The sequence below is a fragment of the Octopus sinensis genome, linkage group LG17, assembly GCF_006345805.1.
Source record: "Octopus sinensis linkage group LG17, ASM634580v1, whole genome shotgun sequence".
NCBI classification, from domain to species: domain Eukaryota; kingdom Metazoa; phylum Mollusca; class Cephalopoda; order Octopoda; family Octopodidae; genus Octopus; species Octopus sinensis.
In genome coordinates this window covers 21,749,309-21,761,925 of record NC_043013.1, presented here as the reverse complement: position 1 = coordinate 21,761,925, position 12,617 = coordinate 21,749,309, and the positions used below count along the sequence as shown (strand labels likewise).

Genomic DNA, 12,617 nt, shown 5'->3' with positions numbered 1-12,617 from the left:
TTTGTTTTATAGCTTTTGTTGTTTCTTCATCATCTCCTTCTTCTTCTTCGTGTTTATTAGGTGGTATGATTTCTTGTTTGTATTTGTCAGCTTCCTTAAATACTGAGAACAGTTTTTTGTTTTGCTCGTGTTTTGCTGCTATCTGGATCAGTTTTCCTTCCTTCTGAAGTAGGTATTTTTGCAGTCCTATGGTGGTTATTTTATAGTAGTTTTCCAGCTGTATAAGGCCTCTACCACCTTCTATACGTTGTATATATAGTCTTTCTATGTCAGATTTTGGGTGATGCATCCTAGATCCTGTCAGTATTTTTCTTGTTTTCCTATCTATTTTGGACAGTTCATTTCGTGTCCAGTTAAGGATATTGTAGCTGTAACTTATAACTGGGACAGCTAAAGTGTTGATACCTATTATCTTGTTTTTAGCATTGAGCTCTGTTTTTAGTATTGATCTAACTCGTCTATAATATTCTTTTTTTATTTTCTCTTTCATTTGTGTGTGTTGTGTCTTATCTAGTTCATGGATTCCTAAGTATTTGTAAGTTTGGCTTTGGTCTAATTCTTTTATTTCATTGGTTTTATCTAGTGTGATGTTGTTACTCTTAACTAGTTTTCCTCTTTTCATGGTTACTTTGGCGCATTTTTCTAATCCAAATTTCATATCTATTTCTTTGGTAAATCCATGAACTGTCTTTAATAGTGTTTCCAGCTGTTTGTCATTATTATTATTGTTATTGTTATTATTATTATTATTATTATTATTATTATTATTATTATTATCATTATTATTATTATTATTATCCTCACTTTTATCATCACAATATTATCACAATATTGATATTTATTAAAGAGTAGAAAATATATCTATTATTTCTCATTATTCAAAAATAATAAAACTATACAACGTGAAACAGTTCCACCAACATTACGAAAAACTACAAACACAACAGTGATTTATTTATTTTCTTCTTCTTACAGGAAGATGTCCTTTTGATTTTATTGACCTTGCTGGTATACCTTCAGAGAATGATTTGGGTAGATTTAATGACTACAGTTACACGCAATGTCTGCTTCATTGCGAAGCAATGCCAAATTGCCAATCGTTTGACTATAGCTATAATTACAAAAGATGCTACTTGTCAACTATAGGTCATAGAACTGCTGAATTGTATTTTTACAAAAATTACATTTACACCGAAATAAACAGAGGTAAGGGCGTCATTTTCTTGTTTTTATTTATTTATTTTGTTGGAATTATACACAGGCAGTTAGACAAGACTAAATCACCACCTTCCAAAATGTGTTAGACTGTTATATTGAGGCCAGGACTTTGATTTACTTGGCTCTATCATTGGCTAAGTCCAATGTCATATAAAGGTACGGACTCAATACCAAATTAGATAGATAGATAGATAGATAGATAGATAGATAGATACATACATACATACATACATACATACATACATACATACATACATACATACATACATACATAAATGCATACATACTCGCATACATATATAGATGCACGCATACATGCATACATACATGCACGCACACACTCATACGTACAGATAACTACTAAATAATCGATGAATAAAAGGGACAAAGATAGCACCAAACCTCCGTGCTGCGATGGAAAATGTTGGCTCTGCTATACCAGTGTGGAAGATGTCACCCACATCATCAGTAGTTGCGACAAAATGCCTACGAGATTCTACCTGCCCCTGAGGCATGATATAGTTGCAAAGACTATTTACGATGCTACCCATAGGAAGGACTGCTCGGACGTATACATCGAAGCCATGTTAGAACCAGCAAGTAATCAGACCTTTTGAAAGCAAGGAATACTGGTGGAACTCCCCGCAAAAACAAACATCAATTCGGTACAAATATAGCAGACCTGATATTGTTCTGTGGTACAGGGGAAAAATTCATGCATTGTTGTAAGGGTCAGCTGCCCAGAGGATGTGAATGTGCAATCAAAAGTCTTAGGAAAATAGAACATTTATGGCAAACTTACAGTTCTTGTACCCTGACCATAAAGTCTCGTTTGCACCTTTCATCAGAAGTGCATTAGATTATGTACCAACAATTTTGCACATTTGCAGAAAAACCTATAAATACTCGGTTTCACAGAGAAAGAGCTAAAGAAAAACTGACGCGGATTGTCAAATTCCAATGTTTTAGTGGCACAGTGAAGATGTGTAAAACATTCCCAAACTATTCCATCTGTGATTCTTAGGTGAATAGATGCACACGATTGAGTGTATGCATCGACAGTCCCACGAACTCAACCACACATTTGCAATCACCGGGAACTCACTCATCTCAAAAACTCTTGTCGCTTTCTTACCGACTGTATGTTTATTGCATTCAGATGGCAGGAATTTTCTCCATTCGCTTCTTGCGTTGAAAGACAATTTGAAACAGCGAAGTGTGTACAGACACAAAAGTATGCTTCAAACTGCGGACAGGCCAATTCTTTTAATAGAACCTGTCTTGAAGTCCAAGAACCAAGTCAGATTATATGCCTGGGGAGACGCTATTACCTTTACGACCCTGTCTCTTTAAATTATCATCAAAACCCAGCAGCAACCGGGATTCTTTATTGAGGAGTTGTGGAGTGAAACGATTTGGTACCAGACTTTCCTAGAGAAAGGGAATTCATCACCTTTAAGGGACTGCCTCAATCCCTCAACAGTGATGATGTTGACTGCAAAGGAAGTCATTTGGAAAGCAATTTTATATTTACTGATGTAACAATTTTCAGTGTCGATGATCCCTGCCTTTGTGTGTTTCATTTTGTTTTTGTATATTCCACTCTGGGCTGTTTTTCTCTGTTCGCTACAGTACTGGCAACTGGAAATTGATGAAGCCACTCCCACACTTTCTTCGGGACAAGTATCACTCTTAGGAGGGAAAGCTCTGTGCACTGTCAAAATTTTTCTGGTCTTGGTATTCTTCATTTCTCTCCTTTGCCATTTTATAATTCCCACTCCATACCGAAGTGATGCTATCGCTCACGTATCGACTGCTTGGATTTTATTCTATCCAGTCAATTTTGAGCGCAACACCAACCTCAGTCGTCTGACATACTAGGGCTCTAGTCTGTCTATGAAGATATCTTCCTCATAGACAGACTAGAACCCCAAATTAACAACATGCTGCATATTTTCAGCCAGTAACGTCGGGATGTGTGTAAGTTCATTTCTGGTAACATGCTCAGGTATTATAAAAAAAACTACACGTACAATACATAACTTAGAAGCAGCGCTGCAGATATGCCGATACACCCGAGCTCGAGGCAGGGCCGCCCTCACGCACTTCTCATGAGGAATTCCAGCAGGGGCTTCGTAAGGCCACTGCAGAGACGATTCCGAAAAATTAATCCAGTAACCGTTGGGAAAAACCGATTACAGCAGTAACTCGATCAATTCCTAGCAATATCTGAAGAAGGAATTTTTATATTCCGAAATATTATTATATCAGACTATGAGTAATTAATTTATAACAGTTATTATAGTCCACTCTGCATTGTTCTGCCATTGAAGACACGTTATATTTTGCACTGTATATATTTGTAGGCCTGTAAAATAGTCACACCATATTGTTCGGTTATAAAATCATGTGACGGAAAAAAGGAGAAGAAAAACAGAGAAAAAGGAAAAGATGTAAAATATAAAAGTAAACAAAGAAAATAAGGGGCAAAAACAGGAAAGAAAATTCACATCGACTCTGCTCTTCTCAATACGTGTGACATGTCGGTTAATACAATCTGTTGATTTCCAACATGAATGGTAATCTAGGGATCATTCTTAAAAAATCTTCAGTTCAAGTGCTCCTACAATCACTGGTATTGTAACCGTCTTGAGATGCCATCTTTGCTCCTACTACTGTGTGGAATTATCAAATGTTGTTTAGTTTCGACTTTTGTCTTGTACATGATATCATCATAAATATGTGAGGGCTGGAGGCGATAGTAGGAGAAAGAGGAGTAGCTTGCTGGTGGGGTGGATATTTTTGAATTTTCCTTTGCTTTCTGTAGGTTTTTCTGTGTTTTATAGTTTTGGTAATTGTGCAGTTTGTATATATTGGCAGGTGCTTATCTCCTTAATTTTTTTCATTCGTTTAATTTGTTGCTATAAAAGGTACGTTTACATAACTGAGTAGTCAGGGTGAAAAGAAGGGTAAAATTTTCATAGAAAATTGTAGATATTAAAGTTTTAAATTTTCTCAAGATGATCGTTTGTATGTCCGGCCAGAGAAAACTGTAGCGTTCTTGCAATAAAAAGGGTGTTTATATTTTTGAATATTCAGGGATAAAGGAGAGAGATAGTATTCACAGAAGTTCTAAATATTTTTAAAGATTTTTTAAAGATTTTAAAGATGATCGTTTGTGTGTTCGCCCAGAGAAAATTAAAGATATGTAAGTTTCTAGCCTTATGGGGTGGTGGTGAGATTTTAAAATACTCACAGGAGATGGTAGATGTTCCAATTACCAAAAGTTATATTTCAGTTGTTCTGCCGGGTTGTGTTAGTGTTTGTGTGTCTTCGGCTACTGACTGGTCAGTGCAGCCGCTGTCAAGGCTAGCGCTCTTTATTATTATTATTATTATTATTATTATTATTATTATTATTATTATTATTATTATTATTATTATTATCACCATTATTATTATTGTTATCATTATTATTGATTTTGATATTTTAGAAGGACTAACGAACCTCTTCACAAATATAAATAGACAATACGAAAAGCATTTCGTCCGGCGTGCTAACGATTCGGCTAGTCCGCCGCTTTAGCATTGCAGACAACATATTAAAATTAATTCCGATCGATTCTACACGCTTCTCTGAGCTGTTCCAGAAAAAAAATCATTTTTTCCTACTCTAATGCGGACTAATTATATTTGTAAGACATATACACCGGACTCCTTACCAAGAATCAAAACCTCGGTCTTCACGCTTGTTTATATTGTTCTCGCCATTTGTGTTTATATTTCATTCGTTTTACCTATTTACTTCGCCACCATTTTAGATGAGACAGGGTTTAATCTTGTTAACCCATTTCGTTCTATTGTCAATGGTCTGACTTCCCTTTAGCACTGCAATAAATTCGAGATACCAAGAGAAAAATATTATCTTTCCTCTGCAACTTCCAAACAGTTAACTATGGCACATTCCCGCGAGCTTTGCCCCATTTATCCCCCTCAAGTTAGGGTTCACTATTAACAACTACCATGGTAATAGATTATCCATCAAAACTAACTAAATTTTGTGTCTACTTCCCACTCGTCGCAGTTGCAGAACCGCGTAAGTAAAATCTACAGTAAGTGTGAAATACCTTTCAGTAGTTCTTTGCAGTGCATCCAGAAGTGTTATCTAAACAATGCACAGTCTTTCGCCAACTTGTCACATCTCTATGTGTTACAAACAACTTGCTACATCGTGCCTGTAACGCCTTTCCATTTACAATTATACTGTTATACATATAAAGACATGTTTGAAGTACATTTCGAAAGTATCTAGGATCTTTATAAACGTCTGTCCCTTCATATCTGAGGCCTTGTGTTATTACTAGAAATAACTGAGAGTAAATAAAACTCAACATATATTAAAGAAGTAATGATTTCTTGTATAAAATCGTCTTATATAAATAGGGAAGTCGATTGTATTAAGGAGATTAGGATTTCTTGATTAATATTAAAGAAATCACGAAAGATATTAAGACCATCAGAAGAATAAGAAACAATTTTTATTCCATTTCAGAACTTTGGAACGATTTCAAACAGTCAAATACACTGGACAAGATTAACTCTGTGGGATGTGGTATAATATTTTTCGACTCTTATTATTTCCTTGACAGTAAGACCCTCTTTTTGTTCATTTTTTTGTGTTTTTCGTTTCTGTTTCTGATTTCTAATCTTTATTAACTTGATCTCTAGTTCTTGCCACATTCATTGATCTCTAGTTCTTGCCACAAAAATTAAAAAAATAAATAAATATCGCATTCTCCTACATCAAATGAGTATTTCTACTTAGAAACTTAATTCTTAATTAAATATATTAACAGTAAATTAATGATTAATATTCATTCAAAAGGATGTTGTAAAACAACCAACAAATACATTTAAAATCTGGCAGATGGATTAATATTAATCTCCGTTGTCATTAAAATTCTCAACACGCTTCCTTACTAATCTGCAAAGAAATACCTCAATACATCTCGCCGGTAATACGAGAACCATTCTCCCTCCGAGATACCCATCAACATACCCCTTCTCATTCTCCCGTCATACATGCTATTACAGCAACCAGATCACATCCCGCATCAATTATTAATCCCAGTCCTTCCTTTCTAGATTATACAACATTCAGGTACTCACTCCCTACTCACACTAACCTAAAGATGTCTAAACGGAACATGAATACAATCGATCTATCGAATCAATAGGCCCTATCTATTCGTTTCCTTTGTACTTTGTCAGATTAGAGCAATAATTTAATTTATGCTCTTATATTTATTGTGTTTCCTCTTTCCATTTTTTTTTCTATTGCAGAAAAAGAAACTAATGATTTGACAGCTTATTCAACATTTTCCTTCAAACAAAATCCAAATCTCTACCTTATAACAGAGGCCCAAATGGATGCTCACTCGGTTCTGGATTGTTCCCGTTTATGTATGATATCTTCTACATGTACTGCCTTTTCATATACTAACACTAAGTGCCTACTAAAGAAACTGAGCTGAACTTTAATTGAATTCACCCCAAAATTACTTACTTGTCCATGAATTGTGAGCAAGACTTCAACGGATCACGTTTGCTAACCTATTTTGCTTATTTTTTTGTGTCCTTTTTCCTTTTTCTTGTTTCTCATTTTTAATTCATTGATCTTCTGTCTCCATTTCTTGTCGAAAAAATAAGAGAAATTAATGTCGCTCTCTTCTTCATCGCATTATTTCTTCTACTTAGAGTCCTAATTCTTAGTTAAATATATTTACAGTAAATTTATAATTCCTCTCCCCGAGATACTCAGCCACATGCCCCTTCTCCCGTCATACATGCTATTACACCAATCTGATCACATCCCGCATCAATTATTATCCCCAATCCTTCCTTTCTAGATTTTACAACACTCAGGATCTAACTCCATACTCGCACTACTCTAAAGATGTCCAAACGGAACATTAATAAAATCGATCTATCGAATCAATAGTCCATATCCATTCGTTTCCCTTGTACCTTTCAATGAAGAGCAATAATTTCATTTATGTTGTTATATTTCTTGTGCTTTCTCTTGCTTTTTTTTTCTATTGCAGAAAAAGTAATTAATGATTTGACAGCTTATTCAAATTATTCCTTCAAACAAAATCCATATCACAATCTTATTACCAAGGCCCAAATGTATGCTCACTCGGTTCTGGATTGTTCCCGTTTATGTTTGATATCTTCTACATGTACCGCCTTTTCATATACTAACACTAAGTGCCTACTAAAGAAACTGATCTGAACTTTAATGGAATTCACCCAAACATTACTTCTCCATAAATTGTGAGCAAATCTTCAACGGATCACGTTTGCTAATAATAATTATATAAGATAAAATGTGTGTTTCTTTGTGAACAAAATCAATTTAATTAAGTTATTTCTTTTGTTGATTAATTTTAATTGCTAACGATTTTCGTTCTAAATTAGTCTTCTCTTAGAACATGATTGCTAATTTGAGTTTTAGCTCTGGTCTCTCGGAAACTATTTAAGCCGGCTGATCTAAACTGCTTTTATTAAGGATTATAAAGCGAAATTAAAATAAGAATCTTTTCTTTTTCTCTTTGGACGAAATTTTGTGTTTCAGCAACTTATAAGTACAGGTTAAACGAAGAATAGGTTAAACCAAAATACGAAATCAATTATACGGAAAACGAAATCTAATAGAAATTTGATCGTAAACTCAGAAGCCCCACGATTTCTTTCAGGTTATCGAAAAGTTAAAATAGTTTTTTGCTGTGAAAAACATAAATTGCAATGCTGACCATACATGTCGTAAAATGTTCCTTTTGTTTTCATTTGTTTAGTTTTAGATTAATATTGGATTCTTTGTTTATAGTTTATTGAAAAGGAGAGGTGGCGGTGGACAATGCGTTTGCAAGTCTTTATGGATTGGTGAGATCGATACGGTTAATGCTTAGTTTGAAGATTTGTGTGTTGACATCTGTTGGGAAAATTGGATCAGGGATTGCATTTCAGGCGATTAAAGTTCTGGAGCAGTGGAGACCCAATCGCTGTGTTGTAGCCCAGTCAGCATTAGCTTTTAAAAAGCACGGCCAACAATTTTAGATAACTAATAATTTGAGTTTTGATTTAATATATGAAATTTGAAGTCAACTTCTCAAAATGATTGAAAATCACAAATAAATAAAACGTTGGCACCGTCTAATATAAGTCATGAAAATACGAACTCCTCGAAAGTGATTCTCTTTTCGTTGTTGTGTCGCAAAACGAAGGAAGATGTCTTTAAAATTCAGATTTTCATCACACCATTTATTCATTATACTTGGGCATAAATTGTCCGGTTTATTGTCTACCACGGATCTCGCCTGATAAGACTTTATCCTCTACAGATTGAGAAAGTATTCATTCATAGACTGCCGTGTGCTTACAGGCAGTGTTACGTCTTCTTGCAGCAGTTCGATCAGTTCAATCGAGGAATCCGTAGAGAGATTCAAAATCTCAAGTAAATAGGTGAAATTGATCAAGATGTGTCACTTCCACCCGATGCGTCGCTTTGCAGAGTGGCATTCAGACCACACCAGGGCCTCTAAATTTAGTTGAAATGTATCTGCTATGAATTTGAGACAAACAATGTTCAGAAACTGGAGCATTTACGGATTGAGATAAGAGAGGTTTATCATGATATCACCATTTTATGCCGAAAATTGGTGTCGGAACTCTAAGCAACTCTGGTTCAATATAGGGATGACGGTCTCAAGGTGTAAATTGATGAAAGGTGCTCTATTAATTTTCAGCCGACTTTAAACATTCTCACTGACCGATGAGACACGCCTGCTGTGGAGATTTTCCCCGTAGATTAGGTATCTACCGAGTCAGTGGGTTGATCTTAATAACTTCACTGATGTGTTACTTAATCGGAGGCTACAAAACTTTCTTTTCGTTTGACATGAAGATGTTTAACTGGATATCATTCCCGTTACTGTAGTCACAGCAGTGAAGATTTGTAATATTTTTGCTAAAGACTTGATTCGTATTAAAACTTGTTTAGAGGAGACGAAAGCGCAAACTTTCATAGACAATCGTAATAGAAGCACTTGTCTTTAATTTGCCTCTCCCATGACTTGATAACCTCACTGAAATGAGGTAGGATATCCATAATGAAGTAAAGCTCATAATGAACAACATAGCACGGTCCCTGCTGACAGACCCATCGTGTATAGGAGAAGATTTTCTTCTCTGCTGGTTGTCCTCGTTTTTCTTCCTGTAAGCACTTGTTGTACTGAGGCAGTCTGAATCGATCCATAAACAGTTAAAGTTGCTTTTGTATGACTAGAAATTCCCCGATAGCCTTTACATTTTTGTTAAGAAGTTATCTACATCTAGGTTCAGTTGGTGGAAGCTGACACAAGTTGCAGATGGGGCTGCGACAAGCAATTTCGCTTGAACACCAGCGATTCCTCCGCTCATGACAGTGGCACCATCATAACTATTTGTGAACATCAATACAAAGGGTACCCAAAAGTAAAAGGAACGTTGTCTGTGGGACATACCCGCTATAGGTTAGGCTTCTACGGCTAGAAACCACTTGATGCGCCCCTCGGGCATCCGCCTGTCGACTGGCGCCATTGTCAAGAGTCGTACTGTCACGTGGTGCGTCTTTGTCTTGCAGTATTTCTCCCTTGTTCGTCGATTATTGCGATGGATGAAACGAGGGGACAGCGTGCTTCCTAGACATTCTGTTTTTTGCTGGGGGAAACCAGCGGCCGGAACAGTTGCCATGCTTCGAACAGCTTACAAGGATGCTGCAATGAGCAAAACACAATTTTACGAGTAGGATTTCACGCTTTTGGAACGGTCACTTTTCGCATGAAGACCAACCTCTTGGCCACCGTCGACCTCCTGAACGAATGAAAACATCACGAAAATTCGTGAACTGGTCTTGGAAGACCGTTGCCGAACAATTGATGAACGTGTTGATACAACTGATGTGTTCTGGAGTTTCTGCCAATGAGTTTTTAGCGAGGAATTGTGAATGAAAGAGTTGCAGCAAAATCTGTGACTCACTTGCTCACGGAAGATCAAAATCAGTCGTGACTAAGTGCGTGTCGTAAAGTGAAAGAACAGTTGGAAGTTGATCCAAAATTTTTTTTAAGAAGGCCATCACTAGCGACGAAGGCTGGTGCTATATCTACAACCCGGAAACGATAGGGCACTCAAGTCAATGGAAGCATTAAATATCACCACGCCCTACAAGTCAAGTGCGTCAAGTGAAGGCCAACTTCAAGACGATGCTGATTTGTTTCATTTATGCGAAATGAATTGTCCGTACAGTATTTGTTCCTCCTGGTCACACTGTTCACCAGACATTTTGCTTGGCAGTTCCGAGGTATTTGCGAGACACGGCGAGACGAAAACGTCCCGACCAGTGGCAGAGTGGAGTGTGGTGGTTTCATCACGACAAAGAAATTTCGTACACCGCCTTCAGTGTGAGACAGTTTTTGACCAAAAATGACATGACCTCGTTTACCTACCCTCCATATTCACCCGGTCTTGCTCCCTGTAATAATTTTTTGTTGCCCCGAAAGAAAAAAGTCCTAAAAGAAAAATGTTTTGCAAATGTGAAGGATTTGAAGAAAAAAAGACGACGGAGGCGATAAAAGACATCACGAATTGCAGGACTGCTTCGAATAGTGGAAAACGCGTCTGGACCGGTGCATTAAATTCAGAAGTTACTCAATATCCAAAGAGTTCTTCACAGATAATATTCTCAAATACTCGGTGTAGAAGGCCTTAGAGCAGTTTAATTTTCGAAATGACTATTATTTCATGCAAAATTAATGTAAATTTTAAGAATTAGACAAGTCTGAAGCTAGTAATTCTTAGATTACTGATGCCATAATATAGAGAAACATTTTGTACAAAATATAATGTCGCGTGACACTAACGCACGGACGTAGCAGGAAATGTAGAAACTTAATCACGTGTTCATTCTTTTCAAACACTTGACAGAAAACATTCAAAGCATTGATCATTTGGACATATTCAATCAACCGCATCAGCCTTAACTTACGGTGCCAAACATGTCACTTGATCCCAACGCACACACGCAGCGGGGAACCTAAAAAACATTCTAAGATATACATATATCCGTTTCTAAGACCAGTCATGTGACTATCCTCTATCAATCAAATCCGATTCAGAACGTATACTATTTTCAGTCATGAACTCGCCTATAAAACTAGGGCAAGCCTCAAACAATAGTCAGTAGCGAAACAGCTGTAGCATATGCCACATCTTTCTGTTTCGACTTTCTCATGACTGACGCTTGGGCAACGTGCTTTATATATTCTGGTACCGCAATAATTAGGGATATAAATCTGAACTTGTAATCGGGATAGAGTAACAGTATATTTCTCAATAATTCAGCGTAGTTATTCTTTTTTCGCAGATATTTATGTTAACATCCGCTGAACAGCTAATTTCCACAACTTTATACAGTTTCTCTTTTCCATCCCAAATGACTATGTCAGTCCGATTATGCTTAAATTTTATTGAGGTTTTCACCGGGACATTTCATCAGAACTCCTTCTTATTATGAGTGACTATGGCCTCTACCAAACTGTGGATTATTATTTCTTTGGTGTCATGGTTATCCTTCCGACGGATCTTGTTATACAGTGTCTTAATCACATCATATCACATCGGTTGGTAATACCGCGATGACATCTTCGAACAACTGCTTATGATGTGGGTGACAGCATGGTGTTAACTTCAGAAAGTCTGCATCGGTTATCATAGTTTGGTATTTTATCCGCGTCTTTGAGCCTTTTTTGCATCAAGCATTTGTTTGATACTTCCTATTCTTGGATTGCAAAAGCATAGCGGTCAGTGTGAGTTTGTAGTCCGGTCGTTGGTCCATGGCTGATTGCTATTATGATCAATGTTACTATCATCCCGAAGCTTTCTGCTAACATATCCATGCATGATCTTCTGCTGATATACGCTCATCCTTTCATTTGATGACATGTTGCTGTAGAGTCGTGCGACATTTTGGACATATATTCTAGATTATCAGACAAAGAGTGTTATCTGCCTCGTGTATGCAAATGTGGCCAAGTGATGCACTTCAATATTTGGTGGTTAAAAGATCTTGCTGAAGGGATTTTAATACGACATTCAAAGTCGGTCTGGATCGATGTTAAGTCTCTGCCGCCTTGTTTTCATTGTAGGTAGAGGTGGTCTCCGTTAGGTAGAGGTCAGCCGTCCTGTTGATGTGAATATCTCTTTGAAAATTAAAGAGAAAGAAGATAACTATGGACAACTGCTCCGAAACCCCCAACTTGTATATCCGGATTACAAATGTACATTTATCCCAATAATAACGGG

The 12,617-nt window shown here is 36.7% G+C and overlaps 1 long non-coding RNA gene across 1 annotated transcript; it reads left to right on the top strand.

The window, feature by feature from the left end:
• Positions 1 to 1,173: 1,173 nt before the first annotated feature.
• Positions 1,174 to 6,582, top strand: LOC118766746. Its single transcript, XR_005002653.1, has 3 exons — positions 1,174 to 1,206; positions 5,770 to 5,865; positions 6,561 to 6,582. It is a non-coding gene; the product is annotated as an uncharacterized LOC118766746 (long non-coding RNA).
• The last annotated feature ends 6,035 nt before the right edge of the window (positions 6,583 to 12,617 follow it).